At 41.3% G+C, this 26,741-nt stretch overlaps 1 protein-coding gene and 1 non-coding gene across 5 annotated transcripts in view; both read left to right on the top strand.

Moving 5' to 3' along the window:
* Positions 1–13,131: 13,131 nt before the first annotated feature.
* Positions 13,132–13,234, top strand: LOC118980626 (U6 spliceosomal RNA). The gene has a single exon (XR_005065152.1). It is a non-coding gene; the product is annotated as a U6 spliceosomal RNA (small nuclear RNA).
* A 4,837-nt stretch (positions 13,235–18,071) lies between these two features.
* MPP7 (MAGUK p55 scaffold protein 7) overlaps positions 18,072–26,741 on the top strand; it is a 247,704-nt gene continuing 239,034 nt past the window's right edge. For all 4 annotated transcript variants that reach the window (XM_037037132.1, XM_037037133.1, XM_037037134.1 and 1 more), the window contains exon 1: positions 18,072–18,239. The gene's annotated coding sequence lies outside the window, so the exon portion shown is untranslated. The remainder of the gene's footprint in view (positions 18,240–26,741) is intronic.

The raw sequence follows: 26,741 nt of genomic DNA, 5'->3' as shown, positions 1-26,741 counted from the left end.
TGAACTACTAATAAATAGCCCACTTTTGACTGGAAGCCTTACCAATAAGGTAACAGTCCTGTGTATTTTTTATGTTTATATGTCTTATATTCTGTATGCTTACAATACAGCTAGAGAAAATGTTTTTAAGAAAAGCACAGGAATAGAAAACACATTTAAAGCATGATATGTACATACTTAAAAAGATCCACATATAAGTGGATCCACTTATTTCAAACCACGTTGTTCAAGGGGCGACTGTACCACTAGTGCTGTCGGTTTTTCAAAGTTACGTATTGTTAACACTGTGACTGGATCTTATTATTTTATGTGCTAAAAAAGAAGCTTTTTATTACCATATCCCTGTTTATTGATTTGGCTACTCTCTCAGTGTATTTTGTTTCCCTCGTTACCCCAGGTATTGTATTTTATGCATTTAAAAACCCTATCTGCAAAGAGTTTAAAAGGCTCCACTAGGTTGCCAAAGGGGACTGTGGCACAGAAAAAGTAAAGAATCCTTGGTTAAACCAGGTGCCAAGTTCCTACAAACATTCCTGGCACATAATAATCACGATATATGTGATTATTATTATTATCATCAGTATTATTATCTTCTCATCTAATTCTTACAATAGTCTAAGAGGTAAATACGGCCATGGCTATTATCATCCCACTAGAATAGATGCTTATGAGGGCAGGGATTTTTTTCCTGCTTTTTTCATTATATATTAGCAGAATCTAAAACGTGCATGGCATATACTAGGCATGTGATAAATATCTGTTTAATGACTTTCCAGATCCCAGCTTTGGCAGTGAGAACACCCGAGCTTGAAGAGGTGGGACGGCTCCCAAGTCGACAGCACCCACGTCACAAAACGCTGGTTCGTGTGGCCCCACTTCTTCATCTGTTGTCTCCTGGACGCTGCATAATTCCTAAAGCAGCAATCTTTCTCAAGACTTGTATTTGGGAAAACAAAATCTCCCCCTCCTCCTCCTCCTTTTGGTTGGAACTTCCTGATGGAGAAATGAAAGTGGAATGAGATATTCAGATGATCAATAGGCAGAACCGAGGAATCCAGATTTCACCAGGTTTTATGGGTAAACAAATAAAGTGATACTAACATGAGGGTGTACGTAGCTTTTCCACTCTTAGGTCTGCGAAATGGAATTTTATCTTCCTGGGCTTGATTCTTGGGCTTTATGGTACGAGATTTGGGTTTAGAGGAAATGGAGAAGTGACGGTTGGAATGTGCTCGGGAAGAACTGAGTTCTACCTGTGGGTGTGGACAAAGAGTAGAAACTGAAGGGAAGAGCCAGTGGCAAGGACAGACTAGGTCTGCAAGGACTGGTGGCAGGGAGAGCTGAGAGTGCCAGAGAAAGAAGGTTTTGGGAACTGGTCACCATCTTTGTGGAGAATGGGTGTTAGAGATGAAAGAGAGGTTTTCAAAGTTGTGCAAAACTTCTTGTTTCTCTCCCTCCCCACTGCCAATTCATGAGGATTTTTTTACCAAAGAAATAATAAAACTGTTAACTTCTAAGCCTCTGAAGTAATGGTTAGTTTGATATGACATCATCAGGACCTTCCAGCTTTTACAGGGGTTATAATATTCCATCTGTTTCAATCAATACAGGCTCCCCTAGAACTTTCCTGTTCCTGCTTCTTCTCACCAGGGTCAACTGCCTGCTAAGTTGCCTCCAAGTCCTGAGTGCAGGACTCTTTACACAAGATGGACACTCTCTTTGAACAATATGAATGAACAAACAGAATAGAAACAGACTCAAAGGTGTGTTAAAATCCCCTACTATGACTGTATTACTTTTGATCTCTCTTTTTGTGTCCATGAAGATTTGCTTTATATATTTAGACACTCCTGTGGTGTGTACCTAAATGTTTACAAGGGTTATATCCTCTTGTTGAATTGATGCCCTTATCATTGTATCACATTCTTATCTATTTTGCCTGATATAAGTATTGCTACCACGGGTTTTTTACTTCCATTTGCATGACATATGTTTTTCCACTCCTTTACTTTCAGTCTATATGTATCTTTCATTCTCAGGTAGGTCTCCTGCAGACAGCTTAAATGTGGGCTTTGTTTTCTTATCCACCCAACTACCTTAAGTCTTTTGATTGAGACATTTAAGCCATTTTCACTTAAATTATTGATAAGTACACATTGATTGCCAATTTTATTCTTTATGACTTTGTTCCCTTCCTCCTCTTTTTCCTCCTCTCCTCCTCCTCTTCATTTTCTTCTTCTTCTTTCTTCCTCCTCCTTCTTCCTTCTTCTTACGACTTTATTTAACATTTCTTGTGCTACTGCTTTGGTGGTAATGAACTCCTTTAGCTTTTTCTTGTCTGGGAAGCTCTTTATGTCACATCTAGTTTTAAATGATAGCCTTGCTGGGTAGAGTAGTCTTGGATGTCAGTCTTTGCTTTTCATCACTTGGAATATTTTATGTCAGTCCCTCCTGGCCTGAAATGTTTCTGTTGAGAAATCAGCTTAAGGTTTTATGGGACTCTTTCCTAGGTAATTAACTGCTTTTCTCTTGCTGCTTTTAAGAGTCTCTTTTTGTCTTTAACTTTTGACATTTTAATTATGATGTGTCTTGGTGTGGGCCTCTTTGGATTCATTCTGTTTGGGACTTTCTGTGCTTCATGAACCTGTGTGTCTTTTTCTTTTACCAGTTTGGGGAAGTTTTCAGCCATTATTTCTTCAAATAAGTTCTTAATCCCTTGCTCTCTTCTCCTTCTGGTGACCTCATGATGATGGAGGTGTTGTTATCCTTCTTGTTGTCCCAGAGGTCCCTTGGACTATCCTCATTTAATAAAAGTTTTTTTTCTTGGCTGCTCTGATTGTTTTCTGCTACCTTCTTTGTCTTCCAAGTCACTACATCATTCCTCTACTTCTTCTACCTTGTTGATTTTTTTCTAGTGTATTCATTATTTTACATATTGTATTCTGCATTTCTGATGGGTTATTTTTTATGATTTCTATGTCCTTCATTATGCTTTCTATCTCTTTGTTGAAGTTCTCACTATGTTTCTTGAGCATTCTTATAAACCTTTTTTTTAACTTTATAAATCTTGTTATAAACCTTATAAACTTTGTTCTCTATATCTGATAGCTTATTTGCCTCCATTTAATTGAGGTTTTTTTGGACATCAAAGATCCATCTTGTGGTAGATCTTTGTGGTGGGGTAGGGTCTCAGGGATTCATCAGGGTAAGGTCAGCAGGATTCATCAGGTTCAAACAGACCAGAATTTGGTCCTGTGAAGGGAGGGCTCTGCACAGGAATGGTGGCACCAGTCTGGCATGTGCTGGGAAAAATAGTCTCTTGAGTCATGCAAGTCAGTTTTTCCCAGAGTCTGACCTGACCTCCTGGAGAGTCCTCTGCACATGGGGGCTAGGCTGGCCACAGCCTACTGACAGTACTGCTGAGTGCAAGCTTGTACTCAGCAGTGCGGGGCCACCTGGGTTGTGAGGATGGAGGTAGTGGTTCTTCCCTGGTGGGGCTAGTGGATCTTCTGTGGGGGGTTGGATTGACACTATTGTGGCTTGCAGGATCTGAGTTCAGCTTCTCAGGCACAACAGACTGGCACACATTGCCGCTGCTCTGGTGTGCTGTGTAGGGCAGGCGAAATGGTCTCTGCCCAGAGCCAAACATCTCTGTCTCTTATTTTCCACGAGTTTGCTCTTGAGGGCCCTTCAAGAAGTCTATACCACAGTTTCAGGGAGCAGATTCCTCTGCAGAGCATGAACTAGACCACACGGGGAGCAGGGAGTCAGGTGGGTGAAGCTTGTACAGCCCCCAGGCTGACAAAGTTTGGAGGGCAGCGCCTGACCCCAAAAAAGATGGCTCCTGTGGGCAGTGCAGGAAGAGGACTCAGCACAGGGCCCTGGTGGGTGTTCCTTCAGTTTTTTTCTGGGTGGCACACAACCCAGCCTGTCCAGCAAGACTCTAGACCAATCCAAGCTGCCCTCCCTCTGCTAGAGCCTAGAGTGAGTGGCTGTGAATGAGATTTTGTGAACTGGCTGTTTTAGAGGGCACCTGGATTTTTAGCAGACTCCTGTCTCTCACTGGCAGACAGAATCCCTGCTGATTTTCACAACCAAATGTCATGTGGGTGCCTCTTCTGGGCTCTGTTACTCTAGGCTGGGGAGCTGGGCATGGGGTTGAGACCCCGTGCTTGTGGGGAGACATTTGCATCTGAGATATTCCTTCAGATACTCAACCCCAGCACGTGGGTTAGGGGCCAGCCCTTTTTGAGTCTCCACCCTTGCTAGCAATCTAGCTGTGGCACTTCTTCTATAAGTTCTTGTTTATAACACTAATGTTCAGCCACTCTTCAGGTGGTTATTCAGGTTGATTATTCTGTAATGTAGCTGAAATTCCAATTTGGGCCTGGGAGGTGCCCACCTCTTTAGTCAACAGTTTCTTCTCGTTATTCTTCTTTTTAAAAGTAGGTTTATTGTAAGGATCCTTTTACACAGTAGTTTTATAAGAAATAAAAATTATTTCAATAATTTTACTTTGAAATAGTAATTTCAGACTAATTTTCCTAAAATACCATTTCCTGCCTAAGCTGAAAAGCTTTAGCAACTCCTGTTGGCTTTAGGATCTGGTCCAAATTTTTTAGCCTGGCAATCTAGGCCATTCCACTGTTGTCTGGCTCTCCCCTACAGAAACCTTTCATGCCAGCTGCTATCCTTATTTTCCTTCACACATACGTTGCTCATTCTGCCTGAAAGATTTTGTATATGTTGAATCCCCAAAGGAAAACCTCCTCCAAGGTACTTTCTCAGCCTAAATAGTTCTCTCCTCCAACTCATTTCTTTTCCTTCAATTCATGCTTATCTCTCACAGTTTTCTAATCCTGTGATGCGTACTGACTCCTATACACACAGACATCCTATGGATGACAGGAGGGTACAAGTACAGGGCCTCCCACAGGACCTTACGTAGAACAGTTTCCCTTCCCAAGGCACGTTCAATTCTTAAATATCCCTCTGGATTTACATTCTTAACTCACTTCACTGCAACCAAATGTAACACACAAGGCAGTTAAGACACACACTTTCAATTTTAGCAGATAAATGAAACCTAGAAGTATTTTTCAAGGAAAAAATGTATTTGAGATGAATTTCAAAAGCTTTAACATGTTACATTTAGAAATTGGTTTTTGCCCTGGCCTGGTAGCCCAGTTGACTGGAGCATTGTCTTGTACACCAAAAGGTTGCAGGTTCGATCACTACATATGGAAAGCAACCATCAATATTTTCCTCTACCCTTCTCTCTCTCTCAAATCAATAAACATATCCTTGGGGGAGGATTTTAAAAAATTGGTTCTTTAGCTAGTTCATGAGCATAAACTGCTTTTTGCATTATAACTTGTGAAGCACACACGCACTGTCTGTGGATGGTGTGTGACCATTGGATTTGGCTCCACGTAAGCATGGCAGGTAAAAACTGTTCCACCTTCCTGTACACTGAACAGTGGGACTGTATATTTGAGCTATCCACATAACTATGATCTTTCAACAGAGATTCCTGAGTTGGTCTGGTGGGCCTGTAATATTTTTAAGTAGAGGAAGAGGGACTGAGTATGGATGGAAGCCTCATGGTCCACCTGGAACTGTGCAGTGTTTCTATATGTGGTCTCACTCAACGATTGTAACACCTCAGCACAAAGGGTGTTATTACCCCATTGGTATGGTTAAGGGAATTGCAATTATTGGATCAGGCCAAGAGTTGGATTTTTAAGTTTCGATCCAAGGTAAACAAAATAATGATTACCAATGAGAGTTGGAATGCCCAGTCTGTTGGGAGACTTACATGTCCTGAGACAGGAAATAAGCTCTGGCTTGGCAAGACTCTGCAGAGGACACGTGCCCACAACAGACGTGGCACCCAGAGCGACCACACAGGGCTATGCCGCCAGAGCCAGTGCACAGGCAGCTGTGGTCCCACCGTGGGAACCACACTTCTGTGTTTTCAGTCAGACACATTCCTGGCAGGTGTCAGTGAGGTGTCTTGTTCTAACCAAAGCACTATATTATGTCAGTTTTCCAGCAAATGGAAGTGAAGCGTCTTGAGGAAGAGTGTTTTTTCCCAGTCTGTGCCGAGGCCCCTGCTGCTGCGCTGGCAGTGTCTCTCTCTCCCTCCCCCTCCCTGCACCTCTACCTAAAATCAGTAAGCATGTCCTCAGGTGAGGAAAAAAACTTTATTTTTGAAAGTTGTTTCAAATTTACAGAAAAATTATCTCTCTGCTCCTGGCAACTGTTGCCACAAGGAAATGTGGATCAGCCTTGCCATGGCTTTCTTAAAAAAAAATAGAAACTGGTACATTCGACTTGAGATGTCCTCAGTTTGAAATGTTGGCAACTAATCCAAATTTTTGTAAACTTTGTGCTCACCCACTTTGTGACTTCGTGGGTAAATTAATAACTTCACATATTATTAATAAAGAAATGGTCTTAGAAAGGTAAACCAGACATCCAAGGTCATACCACTAGCTTTGGTGTCTTCTAAACTGGGATTGACATTCAGATCTCTAATATTACTGTATATTCCTCTCTTTTGGAGGTTCTTCAACAGTTTTATAACTTTCTCAGAATCGTCTGGACTTGGAATGGAAACTGGATCTCCTGAAATACCATCTCCTTCATAAAGCCCATTCCAATTAAGTGGTGCCATTAATGGTACTCACATACCATTTGTCTTAATTTCCTTTGTCCCTTGCCAAGTTGCATGGTTCATTTGCATGTATAATGCACAGTATTACACTGCAGATAAACCAGGGCACAAGTGCCTGTACTGGCAATAACAACCACCAATATGCAAGTCAGAATTCTGCGATCTTCTAGAGGCTAGGAATTTTGCCTTAAACATGTTTGTATTCTTTTCAATACTTGGCATATAGTAGGTGCTCACTAAATGTTTGCTGAATAACCATCCATCATTGATGACTTAAGGTGAAATATATTGATACATAATAATATTGATAGCACCCAGGACAAAACTAATAGTGTGGAAATAATTTTTTTTGGCATTTGATAACAGGAACTAACTATTCTAAATGAAGAGAAGCTTTTAGTTTAAAGAAGTTATTAATCGGTTGTTTACAGAACATAATAAGAACCTTAAATAATGTATATCATAAAACATTCTTTCTGTGTGACACTAACCTCTTTAGTCAATTCTTCAGGTATATTATGCATGTCCTCCATTCTTAAATAATTGTTATTCAGTATGTTTCTACATATCCTTTTGGCTATATGGTCCTATTCCTTTTAAATCACAGAATTCAAACTCATATGTACCAGAGACTTCTCCATTAAATTTTTTGTTCCTTGCTCATATACTAGGGACAGAAAAATTTTTGATAAAGATGCAGTCATAAGAAAGTTAAAAAAACAGAGGCAATGAGGCAAGAGTCCAATCTCCTAAAGTGCTTAGGGGTCTTCATTGGCAATGCCTGTGAACCTTGAATACCCTCTGTGTGAGCACCTACTCAAATTGTTTCCTTTGCTGCTGTTTTTATGGCTTTATACTTTGTTATGGCTCCTTCTTGCACATTTCTTAATTTTCTAGGCACAACAAGAAGTTACTCAGCTTTCAGATGGTGAGATGAGGAAGCTCCTGCTTTCCAGGTCAGTGCTAATGAATGAATAATAGTGTGCGGCAGTTCTGGGGAACATAAGTAGTGCAAGAGTGATTTTGTTTGCGATGCTCCCTTGTGAGCTCTGCAAGATAAGTACAACGATGACTGAGGTTAATTAAATATAAACACTGAATAACCTATTTCACTCTGCGTGTTTTCTCTGAATGTTTCTATCAATGTCCTTCTTTCTGAATATAAAATGCTTATTCCATCGTAAGTATTACAAAGTGAAGATGTTCCTTGTTCTTTGGGTCTGTTCTTGCACAAGAGTGGCTAAATGGTGACAAGACTCATTTTTTTTCTTGTACTATTATAATTGTCCTCACTTGATCATCACAACAAAGAGATTTTTAATCTCTTAAGGATGATAAATGCAATTAAAAAGTTACTTTCTTGTCATAACTTCAAGTGCTACAGATATTAAGAGTGTTTTAAAATGATACCAAACTACTTTTAAAAGTGTTTATGGATTTTAGAGAGAGGGGAAGGGAAAGAGAGAAAAACATCAATGGGAGAGAAAAAAATTGATTGCTTGCCTCCCATACATGTCCCAACTAGGGATTGAACACGAAACCAAGGTATGTGCCCTGACTGGGACTCGAATCCTCAGCATTTTTGTGTGTAGGGCAATGTTCCAACCAATGGAGCCACACTGGCCAGGGCCAAACTGCTTTAAGTGTACAGCTGTCCAGACATGGCCAAGTGGGAGGATGGAGACTAATCTGGTTTAATATAACAATCTTTAAACTTTATATCTATCTAGATACAGGTACAGGTATAGATTATAGTCAGGTAGACATCTGCTTTACAAGGCACTTTTGGTTGGAGTAACCAAAGACTAGATCACAAATAGGCTGAGACGCTTCTGGCTAGCTGACTGCATTTAAGCAGTTATCAGCTTTCTTAATGTGTTTCATCACCCCAGAGGTTTAATTATAACATGTGGTACTATACTGTGCTGAGGCCCACATACAGGTGTGAACCTACAGGTGTGAATGTGTCACAGGGAATCAAGGCTCAGACAACCCGATACCATTCATCACCCCTGTTCCTCACAGTTATTTGGCAGCTCTCAGTTTACACACGTGTCCTTGAGGAGGCTGCCAATTGCCACTTGCATCAGAAACCAAACTTGAAGAGTTGTCGGATAGAAAAAGATGAATAGAACGGACCACTGTCACTGCTAATACTTTAGATAAATGCTTCTTGCTCAGGTACAATTAGTGGGTCAAAACCCATTTTAAAACCAGTTCCAAATTAGTTAGTTTAGCACATGCTCACTGGGCACTTACCAGGTGCCAGAGCCGGTCATGCCACTGGGGATACCAGGGTGAGTAAGTCAGGTGACGTCCCTCTCTTTATGCAGATAGGTTTTCCTTTAATTTAAGTGAGGTCAAGCCTGTATTTTTAGCTAAGAGAAAAAAAATATTCTCCAAAATTACAGACTTACAATTTTGATGATTTTAATCTATCAGATCAGTGGAAGATAAAGTAGGATTTCTTAACCTCACCCAAACATACCTGAGGGTGCTGTCCCCCACCAACAGGGTCACTGCTGTGACGAGTCAGAGTCAGTATGTGTGCTGCAGGAGAGAATAGTAGGAAGGACCGTGTCAGTATTCCAGGGCTTGTGTAATCCGAGAAAGCCCTTAAGGTAATTTTAATACCCTTTACTCATTTCTTCTTTTGCCAGAATCTATAGATGTTATTGTTCCTGCATATGCCTGTGTTTATGGCATTTGGCATATTACACAATCATAGTAGGAGAACACCGGGTGACTCTGGGGGAGGTGCAATGCTGGCAACAAGTGTGTGTGACCTGGTGCTGCAGGAGAATGCAGACAGGAAGGCAGAACCTGGGAGAGTGGGAGCGGGTAACCTGATCCGGGAAGACTTGATCATTAATAATAAATAACACCCAGTAGTCAAACACCACCAGAGGCAAAGCTGAAGTCTAAGTTCTGTTTGTGAACTTGTCACAAGGGAGAGTGCTCCAAGGGACCCATAGAGAGCCTCACCAACCAGAGGAAGAGACAGGGTTATTAGAGCCTGTGTGGAATGCTGGAGTTCAGGCAAGACTATGAAACACTGTTGTGATAGAGTCAAAACAGAGCAAGGCTGTCAGTAATATTTTATTAACACTTAGTAATGTTTTTACTGACACCTGGCCAGTGTTCAGAGTAGCATTTCCTTGGAAACTGCAAAATCAAGAGAAATTTGAAATGTCATGTCCCCAAATCTTTTACTTGAATGTCTGCACCTGCACTGGAAATCAAGGCTGCATCCCTGTGCCAAAGGGACCCACATTCTCCCATCATCCAGGCAAGAGTGGGCGTTCCATTCTCATGGAACCTTGAACAGTTAAGTCTCTGATAGCCTATTGAACAGCCTATTTTAGAGAGCAAGTTTTCTTAGCCCTATGTCCTTAGTGTAAATCAACAAAACAGTTTTTACATATCCACATAGTATGACAGGATATAAAAGTAAAGTTTTGACTGAGGCACCAAGGACAATAGATGTGAAATTCTAAACTGCCAGAGCAGGAAGCAAATCTCAAAGGAAGTATCTTAGCTCCCCTGTGGCTCTTAAAAATCACTCATTCAGAGAACAGACGGGTGACAGAGGCGGGTTAGCAGACTGGGTGACACAGGAGAGGGGATGGAGAAGCGCAGATTAGTGATTACAAAACAGTCATGGGAGTGTGAGGTACAGCCAAACCTTGGTCCTCCAATGTCTCGGTTCTCGGACAGTTTGGTTCTTGACCACGTTGTTAATGGAAAAAAAGGTCTCGGTTGTCTAATAAAACCTTGGGTTTTAAGTCTTGATCTGGCAACCCTTTTGTTCTGATACCTGTATGATCAGTCACGCATCTATCAGGAGACAACAAGGGAAACTTGGTTTTCAAACAAATCACTTCTCAAACAGTTTTCTGGAATGAATTAAGTTTGAGAACCAAGGCTCCCCTGTATGGTACAGGGAGTGTAGTCAATAACACCGTAATAGCAATGTAACTATGCCAGTTGGGTAGTGAACATATTGGGGGACCACTTTGTAAAGTATGTGATTGTCTAACCAGGGGTGTCCAACCTGTGGCCAGTGGGCCGCATGTGGCTCAGAATAGCTATGAACATGGCCTAACACAAAATTATAAATTTACTTAAAACACTATGAGATTTTTTTGTGATTATGTGTTGCAGTGTATTTAATGTGTGGCCCAAGATACCTCTTCTTCCAGTGTGGCTCAGAGATGCCAAAGGTTGGACACCCCACGCTAACCACTATGCTATACACCTGAAAATAATGCAAAATAGTAGTGAAAGTAAATTGCAATGGAAAAAAAAACTAGGAAAAACCCTCACTCAAAGTAGGATCAGAAAGGAGCAGAGGAAGAGGAGTTTAGTGAAGGATCTGTGAAGAGTGTTATTAAGGAAAACAAGGCTGAGTCCCACCTAACTACTTGTCTATGATCTTCTTCCGAAATCTCACTAGGGAGGCGCGTGTCAAGAAGACCACAAAGGCAACTTGATTGGTGTTCTCTGGTATTTGGAGTGTCCGACTTTTACGTGAGATATTCAAACGTGAGAGGCTGAAGATACTGGCCGGAAGAAGCAGTCCAGAGAGTGAGGGCAGGGGAGATAATAACCGAGACCTGTGTGCTCCAGGAGCCAGCTGCACTTCCACAGCCACGGGACTAGAGTGCACACTAGTGCTTCCTGAGGACCAGCTGAGAGAGAGAGAGAGCTGCATTAGAGATGTGTAAATCCTGCTCAAGGGGAAGAGGCTGAGGGACCACTTGAGCAGGATTGTGGTCAGGATTGAGCAGGATTGAGCATGATTGAGGAGAAAATGTATCAAGTGGCCTTCAGGGAACCAGAAAGCAGGGGTGGATTGGCAGCCAGATCAGACTTCATTGCCCAGGTCAGATATTGTACTTCCAGGCCTCAAAGAGTGTGAGCAAGCAACCAAGGGGAGTGTGTAAATTCTAGTCATTGCTTAGGCCCAGAGAAAACCCTCCTGGGAGAGTACAGGTTGAACATAACTTGCTATCTTGAAACTTCCCCATCTCCTTCTGTTATGAATTGGAGGGGATCTGTGGGGAGAGAGAGAAGACTTCTCTCCCCCTTTCCTGGAGAACATGGCCCACTGGCATCAGACCCTCACTGGGGAAGTGGAGGGAAGACCTATCTTTGAATGAAGCTTGAAGTATTGATCAATGGCATTCACATTAAAATTTCTGCTGAACTGAAGTTGTATTTTGTGGTTTAAACCAATCAAATGATTTTTACTACCTAAGAGCCATCAGAAAAATTATGGGACCACTCAAGTTGTCATCCAGGCCCAGGGGCAGATCTCCCACTGCAAACATGTTGAAGGGACAGTGGCCAGCAAAGGTGGCCTTCTGCTTCCTTCATCTCATCTTTCCTGCTTGTTCTACATGTTGGTCTCACAGAGGCCAAGAGCACTCACTGTTCACTGGCATTCTCCAACTTGGCAGGAGCTTTTGCTCTTTGAATAAACTGAGGTCAAGAGTTACACTTAGGCAGGGACATTGGGAATTCGTAGAAGACCTAAATGGGAGCGGTACCCTTAAACTGAAGAAGACAAGGGTACTTAGCATTTGGAAGCCAACTGAAGAAAAAAGAGAGATTTCAAGAGATTTTGAGAAAGCTGGAAATCAACACTGAAGGCTTTGGCCTTAGCCTCTGGGCCTCCTTTTTAGTGTAAAAAGACAAGTGACTTTTGCTGAATAGAGAAGGATCCCCATTGACTGGCTATTGAAAATGCGGGGATTAAAGAGCCTGCTTTAAGAAGAAAAAAAGGTAAAATATGAATAGTAAAATGACAATAAATACATATCTATCAGTAATTGAATCTGAAAAACAAAATAAATGAACAAGCAGAACAGAAACATACTCATAGATACAGAGAACATTTTGACAGTTGCCATGTAGCTGTGGGCCTGTGGGGCTGAGTGAATAAAGGCAAAGGGAGTAAGAAGTACAAATTTGTGGCTACAGAATAGTCACAGGATGGAAAGCACAGCATAGGGAATATAGTCAAGAATATTGTAGTAATGATGTATAGTGTTAGATGGGCATTAGATCTATTGGGATGATTACTTAGTAAGTTGCATAACGTCTAATCATTGGCCTGTACATCTGAAACTAATATAATATTTTATTTCAACTATAATGGAAAAATAAAAAGCTATTTAAAGTCAGAAATGAGTAAAATTAACCAACCTTAAAAAAAAGTGCATTGGCTCGTGTGGCCCAGTGGACTGAGTGCTGGCCTGCCACTGGAAAGGTCTCTGGTTCGATTCCCAATCAGGGCACATGCCTGGGTTGTGGGCCAGGTCCCCAGCTGGGGTCATGTGAGAGGCAACCTATTAATGTGTCTATCGCACACTGATGTTTCTCTCCTTCTATTTCTCCCTCCCTTATTCTCTCTAAAAATAAATAAATAAAAAAATTTTAAAGGATGCTTGCTTCAGCAGCACATATACTAAAAATGGAATGATACAGAGAAGATTAGCATGGCCCCTGTGCAAGGATAACACACACATTTGTGAAGTGTTCCATATTTTTGGAAATAAACCCATTTCTCTATGGTCAATTAATACGTGACAGAGAGGGCAGAGGCATAAAGTGGAGTAAAAATAGCCTCTTCAACAAATGGTGCTGGGAGATTGGGAATGGCACATGGAAAAAAAATGGAAATGTAAGTTGGACCACCAACTTACACCATACACCAGAATAAACTCAAAATGGATAAAGGACTTAAACATAGGCTGTGACACCATAAAAGTCCTAGAGGAAAACATAGGCAGTAAAATTTCAGGTATTTCATGCAGCAACATCTTTGCTGATATATCTCCTAGGGCAAGGGATATAAAGGAAAGAATAAACAAATGGAACTTCATCAAATTAAAAAGCTTCTGCATGGCTAAAGAAAACATCAGCAAAATGAAAAGGGAAACGACCATATGGGAAAACATTATTTGCCAATGGTACCTCAGACAAGGGCTTGTCCTCCAAAATATAAAGAACTCACATGACTCCAGTTCAGGAAGACAAACAATCCAATTAAAGAATGGGCAAAGGACCTGAACAGACACTTCTCCAAGGAGGACATACAGAGGGCCCAGATACATACATATGAAAGGATGCTCAGCATCACTACCCATCAGAGAGATGCAAATTTAAACCACAATGAGATACCACCACACACTGGTCAGAATGGCCATCGTTAACAAATTAACAAACAAGTGCTGTCGAGGAAGTGGAGAAAAGGGAACACTAGTGCACTGTTGGTCGGAAGGCAGACTGGTACAGCCACTGTGGAAAGTGGTATGGAATTTCCTCACAAGACTAAGAATGGAACTGCATTTTGATCCAGTGATTCCACTGCTGGGATTATACCCTAAGAATCCTGAAACACCAATTCAAGAGAACCTGTACACCTCAATGTCTATAGCAACATTATTTACAATAGGCAAGTGCAGGAAGCAACCTAGGTGTCCATCAGTAAATGAGTGGATCAAAAAACTGTGGTACATTTACACAATGTAATACTATGCAGCAGAAAGAAAGAACTCTTACGTTTTGTGACAGTGTGGATGGAACTGGAGAGTATTATGCTAAGTGAAATATGCCAAGTGGTGAAAGGCAAGTACCATATGATCTCACCTATAAAAGAAATCTAATGAACAAAACAAACAAATGAAAAAAATAGAAACAGAGGCATGGAAACAAGGACCAAACTGACAGTAACCAGAGTGGGGGAAGATAAGAGAGGAAAGAAGGGGAAGGGTCTTGTTAAAGAAAAAGTATAAATGACCCATGGACATGGACAACAGGGTGGGGGTTGACATTGCAGGGGGGTTGGTGGGGTAGGGGAGAGCAATGGGGGAAAGTCTGAATAAGTGTAATAGAACAACAATAAAAATTTAAGAAAGAAAGAGGGAAAGAGAGAGAGAGAGAGAGAGAGACAGACAGACAGACAACACAGGGAACATGATGGTCCCTATTTGGTAATCTGCCCAGTGCCTATACTCTGGGTAATCTCTGCCTATTAGTAGGGATGGGCCTCCACAGCCACATATCCCTTCCCTATCACTTGTCTGATGATAAGTGACAGGGTGGAGGAAAGAAGAGACCAGGCTGGGCAAATCATATTTTCTCCACAGAATTTGGGAGTCAGTCAATGGTGTTGATTCAATCTGTGTCTATGGAGGGAGGTACCTTTAGCCTGACTCGTGGACTTAGGAGCCCAGAAAACTGTTTTCCAGAGAAAAATAGAGCAGAAATATAGATAGAGGCAGGTTAGATGATAGGGTAAACTTCAGTTGAGACCCTCATGGCTTTTCCGCTCCTTGCTCCTGGACTTCTGAGGGCTGACTTATTTTTACCCTTGGATTCTATAAGACACCCCTCTGTCTTTGTAATTAACTTTTGAACTCTATTGAGTGCAGAGATTACTTTCCAGTGACTTTGAATCACTGTGCCATACATTTTATAGACTGCATTTTTAATTTACATTTACATTTTTATTTAGTTGCTGCTTCTTTTGATTTACCTGCTACTATCAGCTGGATGCACTGAGACACTGACATTGCCCATCATTCCCGATGACCGGCCTTTCATAGTGGGGCTGGACCTCCTCCCTTCATAAGTCTGCTCACAAAGTAAATTAAAATTAAAAGCTCTTTTTAAAAAATTAGTTAAACTAATTGTATCTCAACACTAATTTACTTGCTGACAGTAGTTTGGAACACATTTTCAGACTACTGTTTATTTAAAAACATTTTTTGTCCTCACCCGAGGGCATTTTTTTTCAATGCTTTTAGAGAGAGAGGAAGGGAGAGAGAGGAACATTCACATCTCTCTCTCACGAGAGAGAAGCACGATTGGTTGCTTCTCTGGATGGAGGATCCAACCCGCAACTCGGGTTATGTGCCCTGACCAGGAATTTAACCTGCAGCCTTTTGGTTATGTGACAGTGCTCCAACCATCAGAACCACACCCGCCAGGGCTATACTAATGTTTAGAACTCCATGTAATACAAGCGTTCTGTAAAATATTTGTTAGGTAATGAGGTTACTGTCCTTTAAAGAGTTTTACCTTATTCTCAGAGAAAGAGAGAAAAGGATTTGTCCTAGTCTCTGTATCATGTTTCTTGTACTTACTTCTTTACAAACTCATGTGTATTTTTTTTAAATTACATTTTGTTGATTATGTTATTGCAGTTGTCCCAATTTCTCCTTCTTTGCCCCTCTCCACCCAGCAATCCCTGACTCCCTCAGGCAATCCCCACACCATTGTTCATATCCATGGGTCATGCTTGTAAGTTCTTTGGCTGCTCCATTTCCTATACTATTCTTTACATCCCTATGGCTATTCTGTAACTACCTATTTGTGCTTCTTCACTCCCTTGTCACTCATTCCCCCACAACCCCCTCCCATCTGGCAACCATCAAAATGTTCTCCATATACATGATTCTGTCTCTGTTCTTCTTGTTTTCCTTAGTTTGATTTTTAGATTCAATTGTTGATAGATATGTATTTATTGCCATCTTATTGCTCATAGTTTTGATCTTCTTTTTCCTAAATAAGTCCCTTTAACATTTCATGTAATAATGGTTTGGTGATGATGAACTCCTTTAGTTTTTTCTCGTCTGGGAAGCTCTTGATCTGCCTTTTGATTGTAAATGATAACTTTGTTGGGTAGAGCAATCTGCTTTTCATGACTTTGAATATTTCTTGCCCATCTGTTCTACCCTGAAAAGTTTCTTTTGAGAAATCAGCAGACACTCTTATGGGAATTCCCCTGTAGGTAACTAATTTCTTTTCTTGTGCTGCTTTTAAGATTCTTTCTTTATCTTTAACCTTTGACATTTAATTATGTTGTGTGTTGGAGTAGGCCTCTTTGCACCCATCTTTAGTTTGGGTCTCTTTGCTTCCTGGACTTGCATGTCTACTTCCTTCACCAAATTAGGGAAGTTTTCACTATTTTTTCAAATACATTTCTAATTTTTTGCTCTTTCTCTTTTGCTTCTGGCATGCCTATGATGTGGTTGTTGGATCGCTTGATGCTGTCCCAGAGGCTGCTTACACTATCCTTGTATTTTTCCTATTCTTTTTTCTTCTTGTTGTTCCGATTGGTTGCTTTTTGTTTCCTTATGTTCCATATCATTGATTTGATCTTGGCTTCATCCACTTAACTGTTGTTTCCCTGTAAATTGTTCTTTATTTTAATTAGTGTATTGTTTTTTCGGCTGATGTGGTCTGAGAGCTCAGATTATTTTAACTATGGGTCATTGGTAATCATCTCAAATACCTTCTCCTGCTTTCCATTTTCAAATTCTGATGCATATTTTGAAGCTCTGTCACATTCATTTGTTTCTTATAATTCTCTGCATTAGCTGAATTTTCCAATTTCTACCTTCTGAGTTTCTTTCTGTAGTCTACTTTTTTTATTAAAGCTTTATTTAATACTTTGGATTATAAATTCTTCCTGTCAGGGAGGATATATTTGCAGTGTAGTGCATTTTACACTATGTGTCGGATAAATGGTAGTTACCCAGAAAAGAGTATGGGGGCACCTCAGTCATATTTGTGAAGTTTTTTAAAGAGAGCTGATGGAGGCTAAAACCAATACACATTTTTTGATGGCCCTCAGCTGTTGCGTATATTACTGTGTTTCTTCTGTTGTGAAGGAATTCGTCCCCTGCATATCCTCCAAAGTTTGCCTTTACCATTCTCCTCACCTTACTCATTTTTTTTATTTTTAAACGCCCAATTATAAAAGTAATACTTGCTTCACATGCAACACAGAAAGGCAATAAAAGTCATGCATAATCTCACCAGGGTGAAAACATTTTATGCCTTCTTCTGCTTATGACAATTTATCTCTGAATCTTACGCAGCATTTAAAAAAAATGCTCAGGAGACTTCTCAAAATCCAAGTGATGTTAAAGATTAGCTGTTATTCACCAAGTTCATAGGCAAATCAAAAGAATCGTAGAAGGGTAAGGAAGCTCGCATCTGACAAAGGAACCTGGGTATCCGGGGATTCTTTGCAGGTAGATTGCTGGTCCAGTAACCACAGCCTGTTCTGCAGCCACCTGGGAATTAAGCCAGTGCAGGCGGGGCTTCCGATGATTGAAATTAGGGGAGAGGAGCTACAGACCTGTCACCAATCAGGGATCTAGTCTGTTTTCCCAAAGTGACCAATCAGAGAGCTCTTCTGGCGAGCTGTTTTCAAGTCTGCGACACCTACCCCTATTGCAGCCTATCAGCGGGCGCCTCATACAAAGAGCTCGCGGCGCTCACGCCCGATGGGAGGTGCGGCCTGGCCTCCGCCACGCCCCCTCAGCTGTGGCTCCGCCTCGCCGAGGGAGGGGGCTGATTCGGTTACTCTCAGGGAGGGAGGTGTGGGTCTGGTTCCCGCGGGGCTCGTGCGTTCTTCACCCGCTGGCTTCCGATTGTCTTTTGCAGCGGCTACTCTTGTTGTTTGTCTCTTTGCCTCCGAGCACCGGGCTACAGGGGCCAGAGTGAGCGTGCCTCCCGCAGACACGGCTGACCAGAGCAGGTAATGGGGCTCTAGGGCTGCAGTGGCGATCGGTGCACCCGGCGCAGTGCTGGCGGTGGGATCTGGTCCCCCAGCTGCTCCCGCCCGCAGCGTCCGGGACGAGTCACCCAGAGCCTCTCGCCCGCTCCCAGGCACCTCCTTCCGTAAGCCCACCGCTGCGCGGCAGCGGCACCGGCACCTTGCGGAGAGGTGGGGGCGGGGCCGGGCGAGGGGAACGCGAGGGCGTGGGGTCCCGGCAGCTGCGGGCTGGACCCCTTGGGAATCTTGGAGGACTCGGGGCGCGGCGCCTGGGCCCTACGGAGGGCGGGAGGACGTGCAGGTGGAGGGAAAACCGCAGAGTTGAGTCAGAATCAGGCACCCGCGGGAGAAGGACCCACTGATAGTAGCGATAAGCTGAGTGGCTTTTTTTTTTTAATTGAGAAAGGTGTTTGTACTTGGATAGTGTTAATTACACAATTTGNTGGGAATCTTGGAGGACTCGGGGCGCGGCGCCTGGGCCCTACGGAGGGCGGGAGGACGTGCAGGTGGAGGGAAAACCGCAGAGTTGAGTCAGAATCAGGCACCCGCGGGAGAAGGACCCACTGATAGTAGCGATAAGCTGAGTGGCTTTTTTTTTTAATTGAGAAAGGTGTTTGTACTTGGATAGTGTTAATTACACAATTTGGGGAGACAGGAGCTTTTCAGTGAGATTTACACATTAACATTACTTACTATCTTTTAAATTAAAAGCAGTCTTTAACTTGAACTTGTTTGACGGTTTTTTCTCAAGTGACAAGTAGACAGACCCAGCAGGGTGACTCACCTTTGTCTGCGCTTAAGTGGGGAGTGGTGCGATAGCTACCAGGGGGAGGAATGCTGATGAGGAATGCCTGTGCAGGTTTGAAAGGATTGTGGGGGTGGGACCTTGTTTCTGTTACTCTCGTGGGTGAAGGTAAAATTATCTTTTTTCTTCTAATTTTTAAAACAGCTTTCAAATTTGTTTTTAAAAATGCTGCTTTAGAAACAGTCTCAGGGTTTTAGGTTTTAAGGATGCACCTGCTACATATGCAGTAACTTTGCTGACAAGTCCTAGGCAGTTGACTGTATGAATTGATTTACTTATAAAGAAGCGCTTTGGATTGCTCTTACTTTTTCTCTGACGTGTTCAATAACCTTTTTCACTCACCATTCGTTCACGAGAAGAATGGTGAAGGTCACCGAGTTTTAACAGTAATGGCACAGCGAGGACTCTTGGAGCAGTGTTCTCTGCTTCCAAGTGCACTCTCTTCTACAAAGTAGTATTTCTATTTAGGTCTTTTAATTGAGAAGTTCCAGAGCATGGCGTCGATTTTAGTATCCTCCTACCCTCTGGGGGGCACGTAGTGTTTACCATGCCCATTTTATACCGAACATAAACTGAACGCCCTAGAGACAGAAAGGAGTTCTGCCCCAGGTTATTTGACTCCTACTCGATTTTGTACCTGTAATGGATTTAATACATGGCCGGGCAAGGTCCCCACCGCCAAGCAAACTTCTGCACACTGATTTGATCACATGTACATGAATCAGAGATGGGGATGGTTATTTCCTAGTAAAGAAATACTCTGTTAGGTGTTTCTTTTTCTTTTTTTTTCCTTCCAGGTTGCTAAGAGTTTGAATTGCACCAGAAGGGTTATTTTTCATACAAGGCAGAGCAACCTAAAACTGAGTGGTGCTATGTGAAAATATTTTAAATTTGGGGAGGTGTGCTAAATTAGAGAACCCTAGTTTTGTTTGCATCAGTAGATTTCAGCAGTATTTTTACATTTGCATTGAAATAATATGCATAAAGTAAATACAAAGAAAGCATAATGCATTTTGGTCACAAGTTATGACTTTGTTTTGGAAGGTTTTTACCGTAAATTTAGTAAGAAGTTTGAAAATGTAAACATCATTTCTTCCTTAATTAGAATAACTGGAAGAAGGGAATGTAGGGGTTCATGGAGAGGATTAGATGGGTATTTGAGAGGAACCTCTTGAGTGATGTCAAGGCTTGTCAGATGATGTCAAGGAGAACTCTAGAGAATGGTTAGGGTATGTTAAATTTATTAGTCATCAAGAACATGGAAATGTCTTATGAATTACTGGTAGAACTGTTCTAATTGTGAAGTTATCCCTTGTTATGGTAAATACATCTGTTGCATGTAACATGTATGTTTGATATTTGCATAGCATATAAGGCATCCTTTACGCAAACCTTGTCATCTAGCTCTGCTTCCATTTATATTTTTGCATTAATGCCTTCACTTAATTTTTCTCTCCTGCCAAATTAAAATTTCTAGCACCCAAGGAAAAATTTCCATAAAGAAACCTTCATCATCTGTTAATTTGTACAGAAAATGAGTCCTTTCTTCGGATGGTCACAACTGTCCCGAAGTGTGGGAAATTGAAAAGGGATTTAGGCTATTTATAAAGCAGTTGTTTGTGTTCCTAGGATCTCTGCCCTTAAAATAAATTAATTAACGACTTCCACTAGATGGTGCACTAGGTGCTTCCACTAGGTGCTGCTTATTGGAGATTTCAGTCAGATTTTTTTTTCTTACAGCATTTCACTGACAAAGGTACAGATGTACTATAAGTGTTTCTGTCCTAATTGCAGTTTACAGAGAACTGCAATCAGTGATTTAACTCAGTTTTATTAAATGAGATTATTGGGATGGAAGGAAATGACAGCTAATTTAAAGTGAAGGAAATTGTCGGTAATTTTAGAAATCATTTGTACTAAAAAGGCTCTTTGATTCTCCTTGCAGTCAGGGACCCAGAGCAGAGTGCTGATTTATTGGTCCTTATTGGGCGTGTCAAAATGTTTTTTCTTGAATGCTCATTTATATCTTTCAAATCTTTTAGGAGAACGTGGGTATGGCCCTGCTTCACTCATGCACCCTGCTGGTGGTAGGGGCTGCTCCTCACGCGTGTTTGTTCCAAGGATAGCTTACAGGAGGGAAACGAGAAAACGTAGCTCTTACTTTAATACAAGGCAGTGCTCGTCTCAGGTACAGAAATGGCCGTGTTAGTGGAGAACAAGGACTAGTTAGGATGATCTCATTTTGTGAGATGTTTTGCAGAAAGCACTGGACTTTTAGAAGAAGAGTGCACTTGGGAAGGTCTTCAGGTGGTTGGTGTGTATTTATTTTAGTTCCACTGAACACTGTGTGGAGAGGAGAACTTTGGTAAATCCTTTCGTGGAACCAGCTGTGGTCCTTGGGGAATTTGGTGGTAATTGGGAGGGGGAAAATAAATAGGTGTCATTCCTTCTAGGAAGGTAGCTCTGGGTAGTGCTGCCAGCCTTTGAATCAGTGTGAACAGGAAAAGGTGGGAGGTTGTAAGTAGCCAAACAAATTAAAATCTTGCCTGAGCGTGGGCTTCCCAGTGTTTCTGTGCCCTTGAGAACCAAGCCAGTAAGCATTCTAACTCAGGTTTATAGCCATCCTGTGGTCCGGCCTGGGGCTAGTTACGTATTCTATCTTCAAATTTATTTTTAATGAAGTAAGTAGAATACCGAACTTTATAAAATGACCTATGTATGTGAGTGAACAGCTTAAAAGAGCGTTTTTGGCACATGGCATGTTCTTCTGGTGGGTGTTTGAATATACTCATGTCTAATACTCTTCCGCTCTATAAAAAGGCTTTATTAGAAATAGGCAAACTTGAATATACATAGACCTTGGTCTTTCCAGATTGAGAACTTGAGTTTGGGGGAGGAAGTAAGGCTCTTAGTCTAAATATTGCTTTGAAAAGAGGAGGTCAGGTGGAATGCTGTAAAGCTCTGGTCTAGGTAAGAGACAGAGACAACTTTTTTCTTTGGTGTATGTGGTAAAAGAACGTGGTTAGCTTTATTCATGATAAAAACATACTTTTTGGAAGATAGTGCCTATATACGTTTACTGAAGGCAGTTTGAATCTTGAGGAATGTTTGAATGTTGTAGATTTTTTTCTTGACAGTTGGAAGTTTGTTGAAGTGATATTGTGAAAACTTGAAGTTGAACCAGGGATAAAAGGGATTATGGAACTGTGGGCCAAGATTATTAAGCTTCTACTGCTGATATTCAGAATAGTATTTTCCTCTTCCTAATATGGCTCTGGTTTAGCTTCTGGACATTCTGTTTGGATCTCTGTGTTCTTTTCATATTTTGACTTTAGCTCAGTTCCTGGTAAGATCCATTAGTATGGACTTCTTTTTTTGATGATCTTATCAGGATATAGAGTAGGTATTTTGGCAAGTTTAGGAGGAGTTGCTCTAATGTCAGCAATGAAGAGGTGAAGTAATACTTATTTTGATGTGTATAGAGACATTTTGAATAGGATAAAAATTTTTACATTTTGGAATTTTCAAAATGGTAATCATTTAATATGCATACAGTTAAGTTGAATACAAAAACTTTAGACCAGTGCTCCTCAGACTTCAGCCTACCTCCGCGTCAGCTGGAGAGTGCTTTAAAAGTTAGGTTGTTGATTCAGTAGGTCTGGGGATGGGCCCTGAGATTTGCATTTTTAGTAAATTCTGTGGGAACAGTGATGCTGCTGATGCAGGACCCACTTTGAAAACCACTGAGAAGGTTTGGGGGGGGTGGGGGGGTAAGGAATGTGAGTGCACTTCAGAATACAGGCTTTGAAGTTTGAAAGACTTAGATTTGAGTCTGCTCTGCCACTTACTAAATCTTTGACTTTGGGCATGTTTCTTTCCTCTGTTTTCTCATTTCTAGAGTGGAAATAAAATAGTATTATGTTGCTGTGAGTATTCAGTGAACACAAACATGTGTAAAAGCCTGTAGAATAGTGCCTAGCAGGATGCAGGCATGCAAAAAATGTTGGCTTTTAATCATAAAAATCAATGAGTGCATGAAATAAATAGGATAATGAACCTTACAAAGGGGAGGTGGCTTTTCAGGGACAAACTATGATATTTTTTCCAGTTCCTCACTCTATGCTGTGAGAAAGATACACCACTACTCAATTTCTACTTAGGAAATGAAGCAGAAATTTGTGGGTCCTAGTAATTTTCCAGACACATTGTTTAGAGGCAGAATATTCACAGGGGTGGTGCCCTGAAAGGTTGAGTTCTTTGGTCAAAACATGTTGGATTCACGCAGTAATCATTGTAGTCCACAGGTGATACAACAGAAGTTGTGAATGCTGTTCCCAGGAGTTTAGCTACAGGAAATACCTGAAAGTCATCTTCAGAACACACGTCTTACCTGTGTTATGGTAACTTTGTAATTGATGACCCTGACTGCAGTTCTTGGAGATGCCCTTGCCCTGGTTGCTGAGTGCCTGGCTAATTTTCTGTCATCTGAGAGCCCACCTGTATTTTTAGTCTTCTAAAAGTTGTACCCCCTTCCCACTACTCCCTGTAACAATCACTCATTTTATTTATATCTGTTGTAGCAGGTCAAACTCTTATCTTAACTTTATTTGTTTACTTTTTATTGTTTCCCTCACTAAAATGTAAACTCCATTGGCAAGGACCTGATCTGGGCTACTGTGTACCTGGTGTACTGGGACTTTCCAATAATAAATACTGGATCAATATTGGAACTGTGGGGACCTCCTCAGTTCCTCCCAAATCAGGTGTTCAGATTTGAGTTAATGATGAGTTTATTAGGACAAGAGTCTTAAGTCTGGGCCATTATTAAATGCTGCTTTTGCTTAATGTTAAATTGTAGATCATGGTGTTTTTGGAGACTAGCTGTGAAGAAGATGAGCTTGACAGGAACTCAAAGGCATAAATGTAGCAACTGCAGGGGAGGAATCAACCTGTAATTGATGTGTAATATTCATGTAAATAGTGTATATAAGCAGTGACTGAGCCTCCCTTCTGAAAGAGCTTTGGATATGGAAACTGTCTCCTGTACTTGCTGCAAGTAAAATAAAACTATCTTGTGATGGCTTCATCTTATTGTTGAATAGAGCTCTCCAAGTGGTGAGCCCCTTGAGTTTGATAACAAGTTCATGGACCACTATTGGTGCGTGGAAATCCTGTCATTTTATTGTATTTTTGCCCTCATCTCCTATCCCTATTTATGTTCCTGATCCCCCCAACAGGACCCTTTCAGGTGTATACATAATTTCAACAAGTGCCGTCAGATTATTGGGAGTGGCTGTGCTGGTTTACATTCTCACCAGCTGTTATTCCACATTCTTGCTGACACTTGATATTTTCTGGCCTTATCATTTCTTTCAATCTGATGCAACAGATGGAATGATGTTACTGTTCTTATTTGCAGTTCTCTGATTACTAGCGCAGTTGAGTGCCCTATCATGTGCTTGTTAGCTGTGTGGGTTTCTCTTTTTGTGAATTGACATTTGTATGTTCTTCACATCTTGTTTTGGATTTTCTTATCCCCCTCCCCAATCTCTACCTTTCTGCCCTAATTTACAGGAGGGTTTTAAAAAAATATTCTACATGTTAATGTCATTGGATTTTAAATGGTGCACATTGGAACTTCTGGCCAAGATGGGGGTGTAGGTAGATACATTGTGCCTCTTTGAACAACCAAAAGGACAACAACAAATTTATAAACAAAATATAATCAAAACTGCCAGAAAATTGAACTGTATTGAAGACCGACAACTAAGGACTTAAAGAAGAAATATTCATTCAGATTGGTAGGAGGGGCGGGGATGAGCAGCTAGGGTGGAGAGGATGAGAGGCCCAGTGGTGGCTGGTGGACTAGACGGTCTCACATTTGTGTGCAGATGTAAACCAGGAGGAACAGCTGGGGAGTGAGACAGACTGCATAGCTTAGGGTTCCAGTGTGGGGAAATAAAGTCTCAAAACCTCTGACTGAGAAAAACCTATGGGGGTTGAATCAGCAGGAGAAACTCCCAGCCTCACAGGAGAGTTCACTGGAGAGACCCACAAGGTCCTAGAACGTACACAAACCCACCCCTCCCTGGAAATCAGCACGAGAAGGGCCCACTTTGCTTGTGGGTAGTGGGGGAAGTGACTGAAAGCCAGCTGAGAGCTGAGCAAACCTGCATTGTTTCCTCTCAGACCCCTCCCTCACATACAGTGCCACAATGTAGCAAAGATGGTTGCCCTGCCTTGGGGAATACCTAAGGCCCTGCCCCTCACTATGTAACAGGAGTGCCTAGACAAAAAAAATTTGGCCCAAATGAAAGAGCAGATCAAAGATCCAGAAAATACAACTAAGTGATGAAGCGATAGCCAACGTATCAGATGCACAGTTTAAAATACTGGTGATCAGGATGCTCACAGAAATGGTTGAGTATCGTCGCAAAATAGAGGAAAAAGGAAAGGCTATGAAAAGTGAAATAAAGGAAAATGTACAGGGAACCAACAGTAATGGAAAGGAAACCAGAACTCAAATCAATGATTCAGAGCAGAAGGAATAAACATTCAACTGTAACAGAATGAAGAAACAAGAATTCAAAAAAATGAGGAGAGGCTTAGGAACCTCCAGGACAACTTTAAACGTTCCAACATCAGAATCATAGGGGTGCCAGAAGGAGAAGAGGAAGAACTAGAAATTGAAAACTCATCTGAACAAAAAATGAAAGAGAACTTTTCCAATCTGGCAAAGGAAATAGACTTCTAGGAAGTCCAGGAAGCTCAAAGAAGTTGGACCCAAGGAATCACACATCAAGGCACATAATTACATTACTCAAGATGAAAGATGAGATAATTTTAAAAGCAGCATGAGAAAAGGAGACAGTTACCTACGAAGGAGTCCCCATTAGACTATCAGCTGATTTGTCAAAAGAAACCTTGGAGGCAAGAAGGGGTTGGAAAGACGTATTCGAAGTCATGAAAGGCAAGTACCTACATCCAAGATTACTCTATCTAGCAAAGCTTTCATTTAGAATGGAAGGGCAGATAAAGTACTTCCCAGATAAGGTCAAGTTAAAGGATTTCTTCATCACCAAGCCCATATTAAAAGAAATATTAAAGTAACTTATCTAAGAAAAAGAAGATCATGACAATGAATAGTAAAATGACAAACTCACAACTGTCAACAACCAAACCTAAAAAACAAAAACAAACTAAGCAAACAACTAGAACAGGAAAAGAATCACAGAAATGGAGATCACATGGAGGGTAATCAGTGGGGAGGTGCGGGGAGAATGTGAAAGAAGATACGGGGAATAAGTAGCATAAATGGTAGGTACAAAATAGACAGGAGGAGGTTAAGAAATGTATAGGAAATGTTGAAGCCAAAGAACTTAGGTGTGTGACCCAAGGATATGAACTCGGGGGGTGGGGAGTGCTAGTTGGGGGTGCAGGGCAGAGAGGACTAAAGGGGAGAAAATATGGGACCACTGTAATAGGATAATCAATAAAATACATTTAAAAAATAAATGGTGCTCATTTCTTATTTTTTTTCTACCTGCTTGTCAAGTTTTTTTCTTTGACATTCTTTATGGAATAGAATCTTTAATTTTCTTATAGTTAGATCAATCCATATTATTTTTATCTTCCAGGTTTTGTTTAGGAAGTATTTCTTTGTTCTTAGTTAACAAAGA

Source organism: Sturnira hondurensis, unplaced genomic scaffold (genome assembly GCF_014824575.4).
Source record: "Sturnira hondurensis isolate 20B ecotype Veracruz unplaced genomic scaffold, ASM1482457v3 Scaffold0022910, whole genome shotgun sequence".
In the NCBI taxonomy this organism is placed as follows: Eukaryota; Metazoa; Chordata; class Mammalia; order Chiroptera; family Phyllostomidae; genus Sturnira; species Sturnira hondurensis.
This window is presented reverse-complemented; position numbering and strand designations above follow the sequence as displayed.